The sequence below is a fragment of the Miniopterus natalensis genome, chromosome 1 (assembly GCF_054644295.1).
Source record: "Miniopterus natalensis isolate mMinNat1 chromosome 1, mMinNat1.hap1, whole genome shotgun sequence".
NCBI lineage: Eukaryota > Metazoa > Chordata > Mammalia > Chiroptera > Miniopteridae > Miniopterus > Miniopterus natalensis.
Window position 1 is genome coordinate 171,644,810 of NC_142081.1, and position 18,005 is coordinate 171,662,814.

The 18,005-nt window shown below is 35.7% G+C and overlaps 1 protein-coding gene across 5 annotated transcripts in view; it reads left to right on the top strand.

Moving 5' to 3' along the window:
* Positions 1 to 18,005, top strand: part of CLOCK (clock circadian regulator) — a 121,296-nt gene that overhangs the window by 38,436 nt on the left and 64,855 nt on the right. For all 5 annotated transcript variants that reach the window (XM_016207335.2, XM_016207361.2, XM_016207353.2 and 2 more), the window contains one exon: positions 13,962 to 14,053. The gene's annotated coding sequence lies outside the window, so the exon portion shown is untranslated. The remainder of the gene's footprint in view (positions 1 to 13,961; positions 14,054 to 18,005) is intronic.

An 18,005-nucleotide genomic window follows, 5' to 3' on the forward strand; every position in this document is an offset into this window, starting at 1 on the left:
ATCAATAGATCAATTTGGGTATATTGGACATCTTTTAATAATGAGACTGAATACATTAACCATAGTATATACTTTCATATATTTAGGCTTTTAAAAATTTCTCTCAGAAATGTTTTGTTATTTTGTGTGTAGAGTTCTTATATCTCTTTTGTTAACTTTCAAAGGTATGATAGTGATACTGTGGTTATGTTTTTAAAAAGTCCTTGTAATTTATAGATTATACTGGAATATATACAGATGAGAGGATATAGATTTGGGGAGTTGCTTTTAATAATGCAAAGGGGGATGGGAAGGGGCAGAATAAATGAAGTAGGATTGACCATGATTTGATATTTGTTGAAAATGGGTGATGGGTATATGGGTTAGTAATTTCATTATTCTTTTTTACTTTTGTGTATGTTTGAAATTTTCAGTAAAAATAGGTTTTTAAAAATGTAATGACTTCAGTAGGTTGAAATATATGTTTGTATAAGAATCCAAAAGTTCGCCTGGCCAGGTGTGGCTCAGTGGTTGAGCATCGACCTATGATATGATTTCAGAGATCAAGGTTCAATTCCTGGTCAGGGCACATGCCTGGGTTGCGGGCTCGATCCCCAGCAGGGGATGTGCAGGAGGCAGCCAACCAATTACCCTCTCTCATCGTTGATGTTTCTGTCTTTCTTTCCCTCTCCCTTCCTCTCTCTGAAATCAATAAAGATGTTTTTGAAAAAAAAAATTCTAAAGTTCATAATAATACTTTTAAAAAAAAATCCTCCTAGGCACCAGTTCATTACTCTGACAATTTTTGGTAGATGAAAGAACCAACCATTTATTCTTTTTCTGCACAAATTATATTTCAAGGTAACTAAATAGGTAGGAAGGAAAGTTTACCATTATAGAAGAATCACAGCTAATAAGAAATGCTGGGAGAATGATAGGATTATAGACTCAACACAGCGCATCCTCTAATAAAATTATGAATCTAGATAATGAACAGTCAGTAACTACTAAAGCCATTAGGTAAAAGTCTGTTGGGAAATGGACATAGTACAGTGGATAGGCCAAAATGGAACAAGCCTCTCTCTATGACTGAGTGGAACCAAAAACTGTTAGTAGTTACCAGAGGGGAAGAGGGGTTAGGGGAAGGTAGTAAAGGGAGTAAAATATATGGTGACAGAAGGAGATTTGACTTTAGGGGGTCAATACACAATGCAATATACAGATGACATATTACAGAACTGTATACCTAAGATCTATATAATTTTATTAATCAGTGTCACCCAATAAATTTAATAGCAAAGCTGTCAATAGAATACAAAAACCAACTATCTAAAGACTCTGAAAGTTAATAATAGGCAAATTGAGAAGGGAAGTCATAATTTGAAGAATAGTCTTTATAATGGTGAGTGTACCTTTTTTTTCCCCCCTGTGTCCCAGCTGTGACTGAATGGGCTAAATTATAGAACTATACAAGTTGTTATAGCAGTTATCAGAAACTCAGAGAAACCCGTTCCAGCCAGAGGACAAGGAAAAGGGATCTTTTCTTTTTCTCTCAAGTCTTCCCTGAGACTATCTCCACCTCTAAAGAATTGCATTGCCATGGTGGCACAACAGTTTAAAACTCTGAGAGAAAATAATTTCTTTGTCTAGAGGAATTGGGAAAGAGGCCCCTGGAAACAAGAGCATGCTGGGGGAACCTCAGAGAGAAGAGAGCTGATGTGAGAGGATATTCCCTAATTGTGAGTATGAACCCACAGAAGCCCCACCTCACACATGAGCTACACATTCACAGAACAGACCTAAAGAAGCACAGCAAAGACTTAGAGAACTGAACTACAGTATAAACTACTGTTCAAATCTCAGATTTGCAGGAGTGATGCTCACAGAGGACAAGCCCAAATAACATACTAAAGACTTGAAAATTGAACTGACATTAAAACCACCCCCCACAGAAGGCAATGTAGTACTTTCAGTCTAAGCTTTAAAAAAATCAAATTCTTCAGAAGATGGTAACAGAAGCTAGAATTTTATAACTGAATTTTCAGAATGTCTAGGATATAATCTAAAATTACTTGATATAAAAGAAACAGGAAAATCTGACCATTTTTTTTATGGGAAAAGACAATTAACAGATGCCAACCATGAGATGATCCAGATGATAAAATTATCAGAGAAAGACTTTAAAGCAATTATTATATTCATGTTCAGTGAGATAGAAATGAGTATTCTTGAAATGAATGGAAAGATAGTTCTGTAAAAGATAGAAAAAAAGAATCAAATGGTGAAATATCAGAACTGAAAAACACAACAGTATATGAAATACAAATTTACTGCATGGGGTCAGTAGCAAACTTGACGATAAGTCAGTAGAAATCTTAAATCCTGTGTCTTCTGTATCAAGGGTATATATATACCTCTGTTCTATAATACTTGTTAAGTCTAGGTTGTACCCTGTGAAAGCCAGCCATAGGCCTTCTGGCTGTGAATTTTTGTGCCATTTACACATCCTCTTTTATCCATAATTCCTACTGCATACTTGCATGCTGCAAAGATGTGTCTGTGTCATCTGAGCCTCATCTTCCTTGATACTCCAGAGATCAAAATAGGATCTTGGTCTGCCATTTTTTTACTTTGTCATTTCAAGTAAGGATCAGATAAGGCAGTGGGTTAAAAAATAATAGTTAAAGGATAGACATACCAACAAATATTTATTTGAAAGCTTTGAAAGTAAATAGGAATGGAGCAATAAGTAGAAATGGATATATGCTCACACACACATATGTATATATATCATATATTGCAAAATTTTACAACTTGAAGTAAATTTTATCTTAAATATAAACGCAGATAAAATGGTTACTTTTGTGAAGAGGAAATGCTCTATGGTTATTTACTGAATAATCTGTGGTTCAGGATGCATCTAAACTTAATTGAACTAGTTTTCAGTGGGTTGTGAACTTGTTTGGCCTATTTGGCTGCACAAAAGCAACCTGGCAGTTTACCCAAGTTTAATAGGTCAAACCAGCTGCCATTTTATGACGGGATTATACTGAAAAAGTTAGAGGAATACTTGAGGCCTTAAAAATTGATATATTTTAGTGGTATTTTACATGGATCCGGTTGCCTCATTGATGAAGTAATATATGTCAAAAATTGTCAGTATATTTATACATATTAGTTATAAATTTCTAGATATCTATGAGCTATTCTAAGCCTAGTATTTTCATAATACTACTTAATTATCAAATTTCTTAACAGGTCCCTAGAGATTTATAGTACTAATGAAATTCTGTACTTCTTTTAGGTTAATATAATTCATGTTCATTCCACCTCCCTTTTTTTTTCTGGAGATTCATCTCACAAATTTACATACTCTTGTGTTTTTAAAATAGACTATTCTACAAAGATTGTGACTTAATTAATCTTGCTTGGATATCTGTTTGTTACTTATAAATTACGCCATTTTTGAATATTCCCTAGCACATTACATAGTTGTCCAAAAGAGAAGTATGCTCTTATAGTCATTTGGATACTGAACTAAACAAACTTTTACCATTCAATAAAATACCCATAGAGCCTGTTGCTGCCATATAGCAGTAAGTTTAGACTTCAGTTGCAGTTTAATTCATATATCTAGAATTATCATCCACATTATTTTTCAATTCCCTTGAAGAAACATGAAAGGAAAAAATAATTCAGAAGTTACAAGCTTTCTGGCATAGTGGCATATTCTTTTATCTATTGATAGATCAAATTATTCTTTGATGTTTCATCTTCCCTACGAGATACTTTGTCTTCATCAAAGGGAGATTCCTTGGGTCATGGTATGTGGTAGGCAGGTAATGGCCTTTCAAAGATGCCTGTGTCCTAATTTCCAGACCCTATAACTATGTTCTGTTATATGGCAAAGAGGAATTCAGGTTGCTAATCAGCTGACCTTAAAATGGGAAGATTATTTTGGATTATCTGGATCTGGCTGGGTCCAGTGTAATCACAAGAGTCTTTATAAGGGAAGTGGGAGGCAGAAGAGATGGCAGCCTGAGAAGGACACGGCCTGCTGCTGGCTTTGAAGACTGAGGAGGGGCACCTCTAGAAACTTGAAAAGACAAGGAAACATTTTCTTCTAAAGATTCCAGAAAGGAATGCAGCTCTACAGACACCTTAAGTTTGGCCCAGTGAGACTGGTGTTGGACTCTGTCTGACCTGTGAAACTGGGAAATAATAAATTTATGTTGTTTCATTCCATTAAGTTGGTAGTAAGTTGTTATTTTAGCCATAGTGAACTAATACACAGTATTAGTTCTGTTTAGTATTCCATTAACAGTATGAATTTTACATATTGATTAATTGAATCCTGATGTGAATGGCAATGTGATTCCCTGAGAAGATCAATTCTAGTTTATTAAGAAGTCATTTGTGTTGATAATACATTGGGCACTGATGGCAGACCTTTGTTTACCCAGGGATCTTTATGTTCTACTTCATGGGAATGGTGACAAGTTTAGTGGGGCTGCAGACAAGTTATGTGTACAGTGAAAGTCGAATGAGAGATGAAGCTGGAGAAATGGAATGAAGGCAGAAAGGAAAATTGGTGCCTTATAATGTGGCAAAACAAATGATCTTCAGAAGCCTTAGTTTCCCTTCCACATGTTCTTCAATATTTGTATTATTGTGTCTATATTAGTAAATGCTATAGTTGGAATTATGAGAAGTTTATGTGAGCATGACTTCAGCTGTATTAAAATTGTAAGCAGCCACTGCATTTTGCCATGGAACGGCTTATCTATATTATAAACATACAAAGAACTCAGTGGCAAAAAGGAAGAATAGTGTTTAGGCAGACATGAGAAAGAAGCATCTCTGATAAAGTATGAAGGGCAACCTGACCAACAGAGACTGTTACTATCTGATTTTCCCTGACCATTTCAGATCAACTTGCCTTGCTCCTTTGTGCCTTATATGGGATGAGGGACTTTGAGGACTCAGCAAAGATTAGGAGACTAGGACAGGCTTAGGGTTTTTTTAAGACATAAACATAAATAACTAAATTAGAGCTATGTTGTCAGTTTATAAAAAAATGTGTTTTTATTTTTGTGGTTTTGAATCAAGCTGATTATATGCTGTATTAGCTTGTGTGAGGTACAGAGGGGTAAGGTGCTTGAAATTGAGAAGAGGTGTGTGATACTGATAGTGGGGAGTTCTAGAGTAACTCCAGGGAAATGAATTGGAGTAGGATGGAGCATGGGATTGTTGGAGGAGAGGTGGTCAAGGAACTGACTGGCCAAGGACTGACTGGGAGGATCATTTATGTAGATATTAAAATTCCAAAACAATAACAAAAGAGGTGTTGGAGAGAATAGCAGCCCTTGGGGAATGAGAGGGCTTGTTCTGGGGGTTTATGAATAATTACAAGGAGAAGATGATAGCTGATACAGTCTGGAGGCGTGAGAGTCAGAGCTGGAGATTTTAGGGAGAGGAGAAAGAATAATTTAGAAATGACAGTGAGGAACGAGGAAGTCCACCTCACCACCAGGGCCTAGTCATATGGGATGTAGCAGAGAGGGAAAAAAGCCATCATTTGGAAGGATGGAGCTAGAGCAGAACTAGAGGAGAGTGAGATTTCCATTTGTACAGGAAAGGTAAAGAGAGAGTGCAGCAATACTATTGAATAACTAGGATATTTTGCTAATATACTGTGAGTTCCAGAGGGCACAGTTAAAAAGATTTTGGAAATCCGGAAAGGAAGGGGAAAAAAGGGGTCAATGTAGGGATATACAGAATATGTAGGGACAAGAGTCCAGGTGATGGGGAATGACCTGGGTGTCTTGGGCCCCTCCTGGTAACTGATATAAAAGGAAAGTAGGGCATAATAGGATTAGTCTTGATGGTTTTCTAGGCAGATTTGTAAATATTGAGAGAGAGGGGATTTGGGAAAGGCTGATTTATCAAGAGTTGCCAGAGGTTTTGGACCTGTATTAAATTTCTGTTGCCATACCAGTTGTCACAAACTTAATTGCTCAAAAAGGTACAAATTTATAATCTTACAGTCCTATAGCTCAAGTTCTGCATGGGTCTCACTGTGCTAAAATCAGTGTGTCAACAGGGCTGCATTACTTATTGGAGGCTTCAGAGGAGAATGTTTCCTTGTGTTTTCAAGCTTTGAGAGGCTGCCCATGTTCATTGGCTTGTGGCCACCGTCTTCCACTTTCAAGACATTGGATCTTTCTGACCCTCCTTCTGTCTCATATCTCTGTCTGACCACAGCTAGGAAAAGTCTTCTGCTTTTAAAGACTCACGTGATTACATTGGACCCACCCAGGCAGTCCAGAATAATCTCTCCATCTGAAGATCTTTAACCTTAATCACACTCCCTTTTTGCCATGTAAGGTAGCATATTCCCAGGCTTCAGGGATTAGGGCATGGTCCTTTTAGTGGGGCCATTATTCTGCCTAACACACGTTCCTTTCTTTCTTCCTGCTGATATTAGTGTAGAGGCCTGGTTCAGGGTGTAGTTTCGGGGTGGTGTAGGTTCAGGGTCATGGTACCTGAGTCTCAAGGTTGGGCTCTCCCTGAACCTTCAGATCTTCCATAGGGCTCATTTGAGGCTGGGGACAGGCTCAGGCCTCAATCTCATCTCTGAAAATGAAATGAGGTGCTCATGTGTTTGGTGGACCAGATCAAGTCTATTACATGAACAGGGAGCTCAGACATTGAAGAAGTACATTAGTTGAGTCATTGTAATATTCTTATGTGCCACTAAGAGAGCTGTATTAAGTTTTCAGTTTTTATTTACTGAGGCTTCAAAAATACCTCATGTCTAGGCATTTGACAGGCTACAATTCTGGTATCATTTGATGTTTGTCTTGAGCCAGTCTTCTCTGGTTCTAAGAGATCTCTTCCATGAGATGTTGGTATGGGGTGTGTTTCTTGTTGTCAATTTTTAATTTAAAATGCTCTTAAAAACTGCTATAGAGTCAAGAATGATTTTCATCTTACTAATATTTTACATCCATTGTAGAGGTAGGCTAATGTTCCCCTTCAGTATTGAATTGATAACTACTGTTTAATTTCATCTTTACTCATACATTAAACAATTTTAAAAGGATTTGTGTCTTCACAAGTTAAAATCGTTCTCAGAAGTAATTATCTTTTTAGCTATACTACAAACACTTAGTAATCTGCGGAAGCAAATTAGAATTTTTTTATAAATGATGATAAACGTAGTTAAGGATTTTTGCTTAGGTTTTGTATTATACCAGTCAATTAAATTTCATCACTGCTTTTAATTAATGCTAATAGATCTATCAGTCCCAGAAATATCTGTGGTACCAGATTTAACCTAAATTAGAAAGTAGGTCAGTGGGTCAACAGGTTATTAGGTTAGAAAAAGATTAACTGTGGTTTCCATTTTATAAAACCCAGGTTCCTGAGTTAACCATATTAATAATAACTTAAAAATTATTAAGTGAAATTTAAAGTTTTGTTCTTTAAGTTATGTGAACACTACATAAGAAAAAAAATCTCTGCTACTCATGTTTTATAACAGTAACATGTTACTTTGTTACCCATGTTTTATCCTCTGGAATGGATAAGCATGTATTTTATGTTCCTTATATATAGCCAGGGCTCTTTTATTAAACAATTAAAAAAAGAGGAAGCAAAAAGGCAGCACTTAAGTTTTTCTGATTATAAAAACTGTTCATGTTTATGGAAGTAACTTTAAAAAGTAATAAAGAAAAGTTTTCTAAAAATCCAGAAACTGATTACTCAGGAATAACCACAGTTGATACTTTTGGCATATTTGGATTTATACTTGATATATTTTGATACTACTGTTACTGTTATTGGATGCTTAAATTTTTTTCTCGGTTTACTATTTTAAATAAGAGTGCAGTGACTATAAAACTGTAGGTTCATCTCTGATTATTTTAATTCTCAAAGTGAAATTACTGGGTAAAAGGACATAACTATTTTCAAGATTTTGACATATCTCACCAAACTTTCGTCAGTGGAAGAACATCACTAATTGAAAGTTCTTTGGCACTAAAAATTTTAATGTTGTAAAATTTACCCTTATTTTCCTTCTTGAAGGTGAAAATAAAAACTAGACACACACACAAGTGGGGAAGAAACAAAATGTGAAGTAGCCATAATCTGAATAGTCAGTTCCTTAATAAATATTATATAAATAGGGTCACCAGTCTCTTTTGGGCCATGACCTTTTCTGTATTATCTGAAACAGACTTCAATGAAAGTAATTCACATACATTTATTAGAATTCTTAAAGCCATCATTTGATTAAAGTTTTATTTTTATATGTTAGACTTCCTGAGTGTTTTCTTCATTATAAGAAATGTATGTTTGAAATGGTTAAGGACTAATTCATAGGAAACCTATCAAATATAAATAGTAAATACTGTGGCAGTCCCTGTGCAGTTATGTTTGGATCATGTCATTATTCTGTATAGAAAGGGCCTAAGAAATTCTTTGTTGTTAACTAATTTCTTCAAATTATTAATGCCTATAAATCAACAACTCTTCTTAAATCCATAAGAGAGGTGAAGACACAGGGCAAACCGCTGCCACCAAGAGGTAGAGAGTCAGACAGGCAAATATAAGGAGTCAAGACTTCTCAGAACAGACTGACCGACTGAAACCTCCTCAGGAACTGCTCTGGGTAGGAAGCCTGAACTGTAATTAACAAATTGCTGGAAGTTCATTGTGGACAACTTTAACAGTTAAAAACTCCAGGAGGACCTGGTCATAAAGGGGCCTGCACAATGTCCTAAGATTTACTTCCTGGAACTTGGCCAGATTCCCACAGTAAATATTAGAGAAAAATCTTCTCTTGCTTCCAGCAGGGGGAGGGGAGGAAAAAAGGGATACTTTTGATATTGACCAGAGGACTCTATTCTTCTTAACGTGGCTTGTACTCAGGGAACTAGTTAACCAGAACCTAAACTCTATGGGTATTATCAGAGCCTAAATGACCTAGAGGAATGGAAATACCCAGCCCCTTTAGCCTTCATGTGGGAAAAGGGAAATACCCAACTCTGTCCCACTCTCACAATTCTATCCTACCTAAGGAGGGAGAAAAAAACTGAGAAGCACTTGTGAAGTTCATAGCCCAGAGGCACACGCTCACTAAAAGACTGGACCTAATGATAGGGCTATACACTACTTCCCCTGTCCCTACACCTCACCACTGTATTACTAAAGGCTTATTTACAGCTGTTCCTTTTACCCAGTACATCATGTCTGAGTCATGCCAAAAGGCAAAAACAATTTGAAGAGAGAGAGAGCAAGCAACGGAACCAGACATCGCAAGGCTGTTGAAATTATCACACCAGGAATTTAAAACACTATAATTAATATGCTAAGGGCTCCAATGGATAAAGTAGACAGCATGCAAAACAGATGGGCAGTGTAAATAGAGAGAGGGAAATCCTAAGAAAGAACCAAAAAGAAATTTTAGAGATAAAAGCTGTAACAAATGAAGGATGACTTTGATGGGCTTACTAGCAGAGTGGGCACAGCTGATGAAAGAATCTCTGAGCTAGAGGATATCTCAGTGGAATTCTCGAAAACTGAAAAGCAAGGAGAAAAAAAGACTGAAAAATAAAGAATATCCAAGGATAATGGGACAGCTATGAAAGGTGTAACATACATGTAATGGGAATATGAGAAGGAAAAGTAAGAGGAACGAGCAGAAGAAATACTCGAAGCCGTAATGATTGAGGTTTTCTCCAAATTAATGCAGACACTAAACCATGGATCCAGAAAGCTCAGAGTTCACCAAGCAAGATAAATGCCCCTGTCCTCCCCCCCAAACGACACCTAGGCCTATCATTTTCAAAACAGAGAAAATCAAAGAAAAAAATCCTGAAAGAAGTCAGAGGAAAAAAATAAACCTTATCTATGGTGGAAGCTCTATATCTATTGAATAGCCACTCCCCCTCTCCCAAGGCCTATCTTCGTCTGTCCCAAGGCCTTGGCAAATATCATTCTACTTTCTGATTCTATGAATTCAACTGTTTTAGATACCTCATGTAAGTGGTATGTATTATTTGTTCTTCTGTAAATGGTTTATTTCACTTAGCATAGTGTCCTCAAGGTTCATCCATGCTGTCACATATGACAGGATCTCTCTTTTTAAGGCTGCATATATTCCATTGTATGAATCTACCACATTTTCTTTAACCATTCATGGACTTTTAAGTTGTTTCACCTCTTGGCTATTGTGAATATGCTACAGTGAACATGGAAGTACAACAATCTGTTTAGGTTCCTGTTCTTAATTATTTTAAATAAATAACCAGAAGTGGGATTGCTGGATCATATGGTATTTCTATTTTTAATTTTTTGAGAAACCTCTATATTATTTTCTGTAATGGCTGCACCATTTTACAGTCCCACCAACAGTGGACAAGGTTGTAATTTCTACATATCATTGCCAGTACCTGCTAATTTTGGATTTTTTTGTTTTGATTTTATAATGGCAATCCTAACAGATGTGCGTTGATATTGCATTGTAGTTTTGATTTACATTTTTCTGATGATTAGTGATGTTGAGCATCTTTTCACATACCTGTTGGCTATTTGTATGTCTTCTTAGGAGAAATGTCTGTTTAAGTCCTTTGCCCATTTTAAAAATTGGGTTAATTGATGTTTCTGCTGAGTTGTAGGAGTTCCTAATATATTTTGGAGATTAACTCCTTATCAGATAAATGCTTTGTAAATATTTTCCGCTAGTCATTAAATTGCCTTCTCATTTTGTTGATTTCCTTTGCTGTGCAAAAGTTTTTTAGTTTGCTGTAGTCCCATTTTTCAATTTTTGCTTTTATTTCCTGTGCTTTCTATGTCATATTCAAGAAATTGTTGCTAAATCCAGTGTTTTTCTCCTAAGAGTTTTGTAGCTTTAGTTCTTACATATAGGTCTTTAATCCATTTTGATTTGATTTTCTTTTTTTCCTCCTTTTTTTTGGTGTGTAAGATAAGGGTCCAATTTTATTTGCATGAATATTCTGTTTTCCCAACACCACTTATTGAAGAGACTATCTTTTCCCTTATGTACTTTAGGCACCTTTGTTGAAGATTATTTGACTGTATATGCATGGGTTTATTTCTGGGCTCCCTATTCTGTTCCATTGGTTTATATGTCTGTCTTTATGCCAGTACCATCCTGTTTTGATTACTGTAGCTTTGTAACTTTCAAGTCAGGAAGTATGAGACCTCTAGTTCTGTTCTTTCTCAAGACTATTTTGACTATTTGAGATAATTTTATTTAAAACTTTCTGATTTGGATGCCTTTTATTTTTGGCCCAATTGCTCTAGCTAGGACTTTCAGTACTATGTTGAATAGAAGTGGTGAGAGTGGGCACCCTTGCCTTGTTCCTCATGATCTTAGCTGTGGCTTTTCATGTATGGTCTTTATTATCTTGAGAAAATTTCTATCTATTCCTAGTTTTTATAGTTGTTTTTACCATGAAAGAGTGTTCAGTTCTCTCACATGCTTTTTCTGTGTTGAGATAATCGTGATTTTTATCCTTTTTTTGTCAATGTGGAATATCACCTTGATTAATTTTTTTACGTTGAGCCGTCCTTGCATGCCAGTGATAAATCTCACTTAATCATGGTGTATGATCCTTTTAATGTGTTGTCGAATTTGGTTTGTTAATATTTTGTTGAGGATTTTTGTGTCTGTATTCATTGGAGATACTGACCTGTAGTTTTCTTCACTTGTGGAGTCTGCCTAGCTTTGGTATCATGTAATGTTGACTTCATCAGATAAGTTTGGATGTGTTCCCTCCTCCTCAACTTTTTGGAAGAGTGTGAGAAGGATTAGTGATAATTAAATTCTTTCTTAAATGTTTGGTAGAATTTACCAGTGCTTTGATCCTGGGCTTTACTTTGTTGGAGGTTTTTATTACTGATTCAATATCCTTATTAGTTAAAGGTGTGTTGAAATTTTCTGTTTCTTCATGATTCAGTTTGGTAGCTTGTATGTTTCTAGGATTTATCCATTTCTTTTGAGTTACTCAATTTGTTGGCATCTAATTGTCTCATGATATTTTTGTATTTCTGTGGTATCAATTATAATGTTTACTTTTTTGTTATTTTCTAAAAACTTTGTTTCTTTGTTCCTGTTGTTTTTCCAGTCTTTATTTTGTTTGTTTCTGTTTTAATATTTTTTATTTCCTTTCTCTTGCTGACTTTGGGTTTAGTTTGTTTTCTTTTAATTTCTGGAGGTGTAAAGTTAGGGTCTTTGAGATTTTTTTTTTATAATGTATTTACCGCTATAAACTTCCTTCTTAGTACTGGTTTTGCTTCATTCCATAAGTTTTGATGTATTATGTTTTTGTCTCAAGATATTTTCTGATTTCCCTTTCTATTTATTCTTTGACTCATTGATGGTTCAAAGAGTGTTGCTCAGTTTCCACACATATGTGAATTTTCCAGTTTTCCTTGTGTTACTGATTTCTGTTGTTTTACTCTGTTGTGGTTAGAAAAAGATATTCAATATGATTTCATTCTTCTTAAATTTGTCATGACTTGCTTTGTGACCTAATATGTGATCTATCCTGGAGAATGTTTTGTGTGTACTGGAGAAGAATGTATTCTGCTATAGGTGGAATATTCTGTATATGTCTGTTAAGTCCATGTGATCTACAGTGTTCAAGCCATCTGTTTCCATCTTGATCTGTCTGGATGTTCTCTCCATTATTGAAACTGGTATTGAAATGTGTTATTGTGTTGCGGTCTATTTCTTTATTCAGTTTGTCAATGTTTGCATCAAATCTTTAGGCACTCTGATATCGGGTATATGTATTTATAATTATATATTCCTGTCGAATTGATCTTTTATTATTATATAATGCTTTTTGTGTGTGTTTCTTGTGACAGTTTTTGACTTAAAGTCTGTTTTGCCTTATGTAAATATGGTCACTCCTCCTCTCTTTTAGTTACCATTTGCTTGGACTGTCTTTTTCCAGTCTTTCACTTTCAGCCTCTGTGGTTCTGTGGGTCGTTAAATCTAAAGTTGAGTTTCTTGTAGATAGTATAGAGATGGCTCTTGTGTTTTTTTTTGTGTTTTTTTAACCTATGTAGCTGTTCTATGTCTTTTTTTTACACCTCATCTGAGAATATGCTTTCCATTGATTCTAGAGAGAGAGGGAGAGGGAGAGAAAGAGAGAAAGAAGGACGTCGATTGGTTGCCTCATGCACAGGCCCCCAACGAGGGATTGAACCTACAACCTGGGTATGTGCCCTGACCGAAAATGGAACTCTCGACCCTTTGGTGCTCGGGATGACACTCTAACCACTGAGCCACACTGGCCAGGGCAGCTGCTCCATGTCTTTTGATTGGTAACTTCAATCCCTTTGCATTTAAAGTAATTACAGATAGGGAAGGACTTACTGTTGCCCTTTTTTCCATTATTTTTTGTGTCTTACAGCTTTTTGTCATTTTCTCTCTCTCATCTTCCTTCTTGTCTCATTGATTTTTTTTTTTTTGTGGTGGCATGCTTTCATTTCTTCCTCATTTCCTTTTGAGTATCCTCCATAGATGTTTTCTTTGTGCTTATCATGGGTCTTACATAAAACGTCTTATAGTTTTAACAATCTCTTTTAAGCTGATAACAGCCGAGCTTCAATAACTCTGCTCTTTTTCTTCTCTCCACCCCCCCCCGTACATTATCATCAATGTCACAGATGACATCTTTTATGATAGTGTATCCATAACATGTTTTTGTAGTTATAGTTGTTTTTATGCTTTTATCATTTGACCTGTGTATTAACATTAAAAGTGATTTTTAGTTTATTTTTATTTTTAAATTATTTCTTTTTAGAACTAATTTGTAGAGTTTAGCATTTGTTATATACATTTTGTGACAAAATTCTAATATACAAAGTTTTTAAACTTTTCATGATAAACTTGTAAGTTGAATAAATCTAACAAATAATTTTTTTTCTTGTTTAAACAGAATTTTGAAACTGATGGTCAGCCATATAGAAGAATACATTGAACCTCTAGTTTTCTGAAGAATCAGTTCAAAAGATCCAAAAAATACAAAAGGTAATGATAGGGTCATGTCTTGGAATGCACTTTGGAATGGCATTTTTCCAGAAAAGTATATTTTAAAAATCCATAAACTATCTTGACACAATAGTTTGAAGAAAGTTTTATTTAAAAATTTTCCTGTTGTATTAATTTATCCTGTTCCAGCTTTGTTCAGATACTATTCCTCCTCTCAGGAGGACTGCATTCTAAAGGGAGAGGGGACAAATAGTAAACAAATGAAGACATTCGTAGTTCTGTGCCGAGAACTAAAATGGATAGTAGAGACTGGTGACTGCTTTCATTAGGTAGTTAGAGAAGACCTCAATGAAGAAAAATGTTTCAGTTGAGATGTGAGTGGCAAGAATATGCCGATCATGTGAAGATCTGTGAGAGGTCCGCTTCCTTGGGCTCAGCTATAGGAGAAGGAGGAGGCAGTGAAACAGAAATGACCGTGGAATGCCTGAGGAACAGTAAGAGCAAGTGTGGCTGGATTACAGCGAGTGGGGAAAGAGTAGAGTACATGGAGTTCAGGTTGGAGAAGAAAATGGGAGAGGGGCAGATTTGCAGAAGAAAGTTAAGTGTTCTGTTTTGCTGTATATTTTAGACACCTGTAAAATCTGTTGTAATATCAAAAAGGTAGTTGAAAATTCGACACCGAAGTTGAGAATATGATCTAGGGGTATGGATTTGGGAATTATTGGCATAGAAAAATACTTAGAATCATATGTCCAGATGAGATTATCTAGGAAGTGTACATAGGCTGAGAAGGATCTAGCCCTGGGATGTGCCATTGTTAATCAGAGAAGGAGCAGCCAGGGGGATGGGTGGAAAAGCAGGGAAGTGTTCTGTCATAAAAGCCAAGAAAAGTATTTAAATAACTGCAGAAGTGGTCATCCGAATCCCATGCTACTAAGATGTCAAGTAGAAGGTAAAGTAAAGCAGCCATTAGATTTGGTAACATGAATGTCACTGATTTCTCTTACATGAGTGAACAATTTCAGAGTGTGTGAGGATAAAAGCCCGATTAAAATTGATGAAGAAAGAACAAGAAACTTTCAGTTAAATATGGTAAACAGTACAGTTAAATTCCATTTTCTCTCAAAATTCATTAAGGCTGAAGTAAAAGGATTTTTTACAGAAGACATAACTTCACAAGAACAAAGGGAATGGGAGAGGAAACAATTGCAACACAATTTTAGAACCTGAAAGGCAAAAGAATGTGAGGTAACTGTCTTGTAGACCCTAGAATCCCAAGCCAGCTGTGGGAATGCTGAGGAACAGACATGGTCCTACAGAACCTCTGAAGTGTTCAGGAGTTGAAAGCACTCTACTTCTGCAAATACGAGTAAGGGTGGGAGTAAAAACAGGATGATTTGTTGCAAATCTGTTTTAGAGGTAATTCTCTATAGATCCTTTTCCTGACTGGAAACCCAGGTAACTGCCTCTTCCTTATCACAGCAGAAGACTGGAAATTTATTCTCTAGCAAGAATAATATAGAGAGGTATAAAACATAGTTGAGAATGGGGTACTATATTAAAAATAGGAAATTAAGAACCTAGGCTACCAGATTTTTACAATTTTCAGTCAGTAGTTTAGAAGATTCTTCTTTGGGAATTATAAGCAGCCTAAGACAAAAGATCTGAGGACACTGATATTAAGAATTCCCCCAAAGAAATATTCCAGCCCTGGCTGGGTGGTTCAGTTGGCTGGAGCATCATCCCGTACACTGAAAGGTTGCGGGTTTGATTCCTACTCAGAGCACATACCTAGGTTGTGGGTTATATAAAAGGGTTGTTTTCCAAAGACAGAATGTGAGGCACTGAAATTTTCTGTTAATTATGTGTAATGTTCCATGCTGAATTAAAAACATATATGCTTTTGTATTTGGCGAAGTTTGAATTGTTTATAAAGTTTCTTAATTATTAATATTTTCCTATTTGATAAATATTTTTTAAAAGCTTGTTTTAAAAATGTTTATAAAAGACATATTGGCCTTGGGTTTTGTTGTTATAAAATAGTAAGTAATGTGGTGCTTACTCAGCTGGGAAGTCATATCACTGAATGACTTGGAGCTCAAGTTGCTTATATGAAGGAGCCTTTGATTCCTAGCTGTAATGTAATCTTTTATAGTTTAATTTGTGAACTTTGGATTCTAGTGACATTAACTGATCCTTTCAAACACATATTATTGCATATCATACTGGCCTATTAATGTTAATATTTAAGGAAAAAGACTTTTAATAATAAAACTTAACCTATATTAGACTATATACTTGAAATTCCTTGCTGTATGTAGAGACATTGCATGTCTTCTAAAACTGAATTCTCAAAATCCATAGCATGGGCAGGTGTGACTCTGGCTAGTCTTTTTGTACTGAAAGTGTGAGTCCTAGGGTAGTCTTCACACAAGATGTTTGACTGTTCCCCCATTACTACTTTGTTTTCTTAAAGTAGTTTGACACCTTTTAAAGAAGTCAAGAAGAATCTTCTAACAATTGCTCCAGTCTTAGGCCTATTTTATTTTCCCCCCTTACTTTCCCCTTAAATATAGCATGTCTATCAGTTGGGTGGAAAAGATCTTGGACTAGAGTGTTAGACAGTCTTATGTTGTTCAGTTAGCTGGACAGCACATAATGTTTGGAAGAATATTGTTAATGACAATATTAAAATAGCCTAATACAGCATTGGTCTGTATCTTCTAAACCATTTTTATTCATTGTTCTTACAGTCAGCATGGCCCTTCCTAATTAACCTAAGCCCTAATTCTTGGAGTCCTTTTTTCATTTTCTAGTTTGTCCTATTTTACCTTTTGATAATTAAACAAGCATATATTTGGTGCCATATAAGGCTTAGATCTGGCCTTTTTAAAAAAATTAAATATATCTTTATTGATTCAGAGAGAGGAGGGAGGGGGAGGGAGAGAGAGAGAAACATCAATGATGAGAGAGTCGTCATTGATCCCCTGCCTCCTGCATGCCCCCAACTGGGGATTGAGCCGGCAACCTGGGCATGTACCCTGACCAGGAATTGAACCGCAATCTCCTGGATCCTAGGTTGATGCTCAACCACTGAGCTGTGCCTTGCCGGGTAGATCTGGCCTTTTAACTTTAAACTAAAACTGTTCTTTTTAATTCATCCAAATTGGCTCTGACCTTTGTGTACTATTCTTTTTGTTCTAGTGATAGAATCACTCTTGTTATTACCATGATAATAAGTATGTCTTTTGGACCAGAGAGATGTACTTAGGTGATCTTTAAAGTCTCTTTTAACTCCAAAATTCTGTAATTCCTGTATTTTATCTGCTGATGTCAATCCAGACATTTAAAATCAGCATTTTATTCTGGTGCTAGCTCTTTTAAGTTTTACGTTGGGGGACCACTCTTTTTTTCAAAGAACTTAGATGTGTATATACGTGACTTGTGGACACAAACAATAATGTGGAGAAGACCCGGAGGGGAAGAGGGGACATCTGTGATACTTTCAACAATAAAGAAAAAGAAAAAGAAGTCTTAGCCCTTCACAGTCTCACTTCTGCAGCCATAACCACACAGGCAATGCAGTACTATTTACCAAGGGTTATTCTCTCTTCTCTCATGAATGTACATTTGAAAATGACAAAATATTTTAGAATCTCATGTTCTTAGAACACCTTTGATCTTACGTAGTTTAGAGTTACATAATTATTTGCACTGTTTCTAAATTTTAAATAAAAATATAAAGTAGAATATTTTTATGCCTCAAAACTGTTAGGCTACTTATTAGAATTAAGGTGGTTTTTCAATATTTAACTCATGACTATAGGACAAAATATCTTGTATAGATTTAAGCCTTCCTTACACTTTAGAAAAACTGTATAAAATTTAGACAAATTGTAGGCTTATAATTCTGTTTAAAAAGCAGTAAATTTTAATTTCTTCGATGTGGGTGTAAGACTTTATAATAAGGCTTTTCTCTACTTGTTCTCAC